The sequence below is a fragment of the Eleutherodactylus coqui genome, chromosome 4 (assembly GCF_035609145.1).
Source record: "Eleutherodactylus coqui strain aEleCoq1 chromosome 4, aEleCoq1.hap1, whole genome shotgun sequence".
Classification (NCBI taxonomy): Eukaryota; Metazoa; Chordata; class Amphibia; order Anura; family Eleutherodactylidae; genus Eleutherodactylus; species Eleutherodactylus coqui.
Window position 1 is genome coordinate 147,231,410 of NC_089840.1, and position 6,000 is coordinate 147,237,409.

Below are 6,000 nucleotides of genomic sequence, written 5' to 3' on the forward strand. Positions count from 1 at the left end.
GCTTGCTGAGGAGACATGTTCGCTCGTAGCTTTTGCTGCACAAGATTTACAAACTTCAGCTGGTGGCTGAGGTGAAATCGCGGCTTGTTGCTTTGTGATGAAGGCTGCATTAGCTTCATGGTGGCATTGAACCCTCTGTGGTGACATGTTTGCATGACAGTGATTCTTAGTTTCAACACTGGACAACAATTGACTATTAGATGAAGGCTAGACTAGTGTTGGCAGCATTGGCATTTGAAATGACAGGATATCACGTTCAGGAGACTGTCAAGATAGTGGTGAAGGACTATGCTTCAATGTTGTTGGTCAGTATGCACCGCCACCTAAGTATGTGTACTGAGTACTGCTTTATCTATAGCAACTGAGGCCATGAGGGTTTGTGGGGAATGTAGTCCGCCCATAATCCCTCATTCAGCTTGAAACCATGTGACTGATCACATGACTGTGACATGATCCTGTCAGCACACAAGCTATGTATATGTAAATTTGTGAGGTGTCATTTATTTGAGTCTCCACACAGGTATGCAGCAGTCTCACAACCAACTACAAACTTCCAGACAGTACTGCTGTATCGATAGCAACTGAGGCCACAGGGGTTTGTGGGGGATGTAGTCCGCCCATAATCCCTCATTCAGTGCACAAAGAGGATAAAGGACCTGTGATGACATCATGTGATCATGGGGCAGAGCTAAGAGTTGATAACTGATTACATGATGGTGACCTCATCACAGATGCTTGTCAGGCTTTGCATGTAACTCACACAGCACACACGGAAGAGCCGGCAAGTGGTCATTAGCACTTTGATACTTCCAACTGAATAAATGAAACCTGTCACTTGGCAAGAAAAGATTTAAAACAGTCATTCTTTTTATTCCATGCTGGACCGTCTATAAACAACTTCTGACCTTGTCCACCTCCCCTCGTTTGTAACCAGATGCTTCAAGCATTAGACCAGGTAGAGAGCTCGAAGAAGCATCTGGTTATGTGAAAGGGCTGTCTCCTTCTGTTGCACCTGTCCAGCATGGGATAAAGAAACTGCTGTTTTAAATCTATCTTGAAGAGTAACACACCAATCCACCAAATCCAAGAAAAGGAATTCCATTGCGCCTTTGGTATAGCTCCTGCTTTTATATTGTTTAGATGTCCCTTTGATGGGGTCATGTGAGTCTTCAATCCAGGTACAACATTCCTCAACAGTAGTGGCACAAGTTTTATAGACAATAACCCTTCACAGTTTAGGACAACTTCGCTGCTCAGCTGAAGGAAACTTGAATTTCATTTTGCTCAAAGGTAACCCAGAGACTATGTATTGCAAGCTGGTTAGTCTTTATGGCTGATCATTGCTTAGTGGATGAAGGCGGAGCAAGACAGTAATCGCTTTGGCCACCTGCGTCGATTCACAGTAAACGGGCTCTTGTTCATAGATTAATTGCCTGTTTTACATGGACCGATTCTGTCATTTGAACGACGATGAATTATCGTTCGTCAGTAAGATGCTGCAAGAATTTGCACTGAATATTGTTCAGATTCCCTCTATTATTGAGACCTTGAACTAATTTTTCTGTGTAAAAGGGCCCTTGTAAAAACGTAGAGGGTGGCATTTGTATAATCTGGGTCTCCCACATATATCGTAGGTAAGTTTAATCTTTTATTTTGACTGTCTCCTTTGCGTACCTCAAGCTCACTATTGTCGCCTTATTATGCCAGCAGCCAGATACAAGGTGGCAGGGGTGTAACTAAAGACTCAGGGGCCAGGTGCAAAAGTTTAACTCCAGCCCCCACCCGTACCCATACCTAAACCATGCAGCTGCAAAACACATTTACATATATGATCTGCCCCTTGGCATAAGTGTTCCAAACATGACTCCTTTCCTGGACTGCTTGAAAATTTGTTTGTAGGCCGGGCTCACATGAGCATATGGTTACCATGTATTACTCGTGCTCTATATGCATTTGTGATATGCAGTAATTAGCTGGCAATCAAATACATTGGCATATGCATTCCGCTTACATTTGCAAGTAGGAATAACATAATACGTGAACGCAAAAAATAACACAGGATGTTCTATCTTGAGTATTATGCGCAAGAGAGCCCATTGTTCTCTTTAGGCATGTAATCAATGCTGCTCATATCCAATGTAATTGAGTATGAGCGGAATGTATATGTTCGATTACGAAACGACGGTCCAGGAAATATAGACAAAAAAAAGATCTCATGCACGCTGTCATGTACAGTAGAATTTCGCTGCCACACATGCTGATAGGCTGGTTCACCACTGGCTCCACAGCGGTAAAACACTGTGTGACCTATGCAGCATTTTACGCTTACGGTAGTGTGAACCCGGCCCTAGACTGTTCATGTTTTTTGCACTTTTTGAACCACAATTTAAAAAAAAAACAAAAAAAAAAACCTGCATGAGTTATTCAAAAACCACATACGTTTTTAAGAAGCTGCTTACACTATTAAAATCCGAGTGTGAATTTAAATAATACATGCTGTTTTTTTTTTTTAACAGGTTTTTGATTGCATTTTTTATAATTGTGTGCAATTATATACAGGAAATAGCTAGGGTATACCTGCATGGTCTAGATCACTATATACAGGAGAGATATATATGTATGGCTGGTATAAGTTATACAATTATATGGGCGATATCCAGGTTATACCAGCATGCTTCATATCGCTATATACAGAAGATGTATAACTTATACCACTTGTACATATATAATTATATACAAGAGATAACTAGGTTATACCAGCATGGTCCATATCGCTATATACAGGGAGATGTATATACGCTTCCTGTATATAGTGATATTGACCATGCTGATGTAAAGCCGGATTCACACGTGTGTCAGAGCCTCTAATCGGGTTCGATTACAAATCTGCCTCAAAACACTGGAAGATAAACTGCTGCATGCAGCACTCTTTCTTCCATCCAAAAGGCAGGTAGTTGGTTGGAAAGTGGACAGACCCCATTATAGTCAATGGAGTCCGTCTGATTCTGTACTGGTCAGAGATAGAGCCGTTCGACCACGGGGACTCCCCATTTTTCCTCCTTGAATGGAGCAGAAAAGTGGAATCCCCAATACAGATGTGAAACTACCCTTACCTGGGTATATACTGTATATAATTATATATGTTCAGCTGGTATAAGCTATACATCCTGTATCTATGGATATCGACTACACTGGTATATCAGCTGAACATATATAATTTTTTATACAGAAGATACCCAGGTTATAAGGTATACATCCTGTATACAGTGATATACCAGCATGCTCCATATCACTTTATTACACGAGGTATAGTTTATACCAGCTGTACATACATAATTATATACAGAAGATACCCAGGTAATACCAGCATGCTCCATATCGCTATATACAGGAAAGTGTACACATCCCCTCGCATATAGCGATTTGGAGCATGCTGGTATAACCTGGATATCTCCTGTATATAATTATGTACAGCTGGTATAACTTATCAACTATACATACATTATTACATATGGTACATACCTCGTTGCACCACAGCTGAGTCTGCTCTACTCAGTATCTGTCACTGCGGGCTGGACCAATCTACTATTGTAGAGTTAATACTCCTGCATAAAGGAGTTGTCCGGACACGCAGGTTGAAATTATTTTATAATAATTATACTTTCCTTTCACTAACCATTTTAAAATGCAGCATACATGGGTTCAAAATACCAGGCATATTACCTGTTCTGTCTTTTACTTACTTTTGTAATCTGATGTTGCAAGCAGATTTCAAAGATAGCGCCGTTGTGCTGCAATCCCACAATGCCCTGCACCTCCCCTCTCTATGTGCGCACTCCCGATGACAGCAGGACGCATTGTACCATTTACACCTACCCTCTGCTTTCTATCACTGACCAGTTACTTACCCACTTACACTCGTTCTCATTTTATATACCCACCTATTATGCAGCACAGTATCAAACATTTTGGAAAAGTCCAGATACACAAGATCCAGTGACTCTCCCCGATCCAGTCTAGACATTACCTCCTTGTAGAAGCTGATCAGGCTGGTTTGACAGGAGTGATCTCTCATAAACCCATGCTGATACGGAGTTATACAGCTATTTTCCTTGAGGTACTTCAGGATAGCATCTCTTAGAAACCCTTCAAACATTTTACCCACAATAGACGATTTACCGGCCTGTAGTTTCCAGGGCTCACTTTTTGACCCCTTTTTGAATATTGGCACCACATTCGCTATGCGCCAATCCAGTGGAACAGACCCCCTCACTATAGAGTCCTTAAATATAACAGAGTGTCTATCGCATTACTTAATTCCCTTAGAACACAGGGGTATATGCCATCAGGACTCGCAATTTGCCTATTTTAATCTTTTCCAGTCTGTTCTGCACTTCTTACTGTGTTAAACTGGTGACATTTAGTGGGGAGTTTACATGATCACTCTGCATCTCATCTGACATTTTATTTTCCTCAATGACTACATTAGAGAGAAAAAATATATAGTATATTTGTCTTCCCATCACCCTCTAGAATTTCTCCTATCTTATTTATTAGGGCTCTTGCACACTTGCGTTTTTCTTGCCCGTTTTTTTTTTCACGAAAATGTCAATGGGACTTTCTAATGTTATAACTGCATCGCACAAAAATTGCAAGTTTATGCTTTATGACTTTTGTGCAATGCGTTTTTAAAATTAGAAATTCCCGTTGACATTCTTGTGAAAAAAACCGCAAGAAAAATGCGAGTGTGCAAGAGCCCTCTAAGGGCAACACTTTCAGTATTAATCTTTTCAGAATTTATATAATTGAAGAACAGTTTAGTGTTAGTTTTACTCTCTTTGGCAATGAGTCTCTCTCCCTCTCTCCCCATCATTTATTTTTTTCCTTATAGGTTTTTAATGCTTATTCACTTCCTTCTTGTTTTTAGTAGTTTAAATGCTTTCTTTTTACTATTTATTGACACCTTTACATCTTTATTGAGTCACATTGGTTTTCTCCCATTCCTAATCTTTTTAGTCCTTAACCGCTCACAGTAAGCATTTAAGATGTTTTCAAAAATTTCCCACTTATTGTCTGTTGTCTTATTTTTGAGGACATTGTCCCAGTCGATGATGTTTAGGGCATCTCTGAACTGACTTGTTTCATTCTGAGTCAGTACTATTATGATACTTAATTTATATAGTTTTATGTTTTGATATTTTTGAAATATTAAAACAAAAAACTTCTTTTTAAACAAAGTCTCTTTTTGTCACCAAATTTTTTAATTTAAAAATAAGTCTTTGAATTTTTAAAGTTATACTATTTTACAAAAATGTAATAAACAAAAATGTTAGTCCCATATGGGACTTGAACGTGCAATAGCTTTATTGCTTCTAATTCTGTATTTTAGTTTAACCCCTTAAAAATTTTACCTTACCCCATTCCCCCTGGCATAAAATAGCAAATTAAAGCGGTTTTTAAACCGCTTGCTACTCCCTGATCCGACGAAATAAGGACTTTAAAAAATCTTCTCCCAAAGATGGCCGCCGGTCCTTTCCCAGGGATGCACTGCGGTTTTCTCCCATGGTGCACCGCGGGTCTTCTCCCATGGTGCACCATGGGCTCTGTGCGTTTCATTGCCGATTCCAGCCTCCTGATTGGCTGGAATCGGCACACGTGACGGGGCGGAGCTACGATGACGACGCGGTGACCAGCTCTCCGGCACGAGCGGCCCCATTCACCAGGTAGAAGACCACACAGCGCAAGCGCGTCTAAAAAAGCAAGAAGACATCAGTATTAGATGGATCCATGGCGACGGGGACGCCAGCAACGGAGCAGGTAAGTGAATAACTTCTGTATGGCTCATATTTAATGCACGATGTACATTACAAAGTGCATTAATATGGCCATACAGAAGTGTATAACCCCACTTGCTTTCGCAAGACAACCCCTTTAATGACGCGGCCTCCTTTTTTTTTTAATTTGTTTTTTTTCCTCCCACCTTTTTTAAAAAATCGTAAC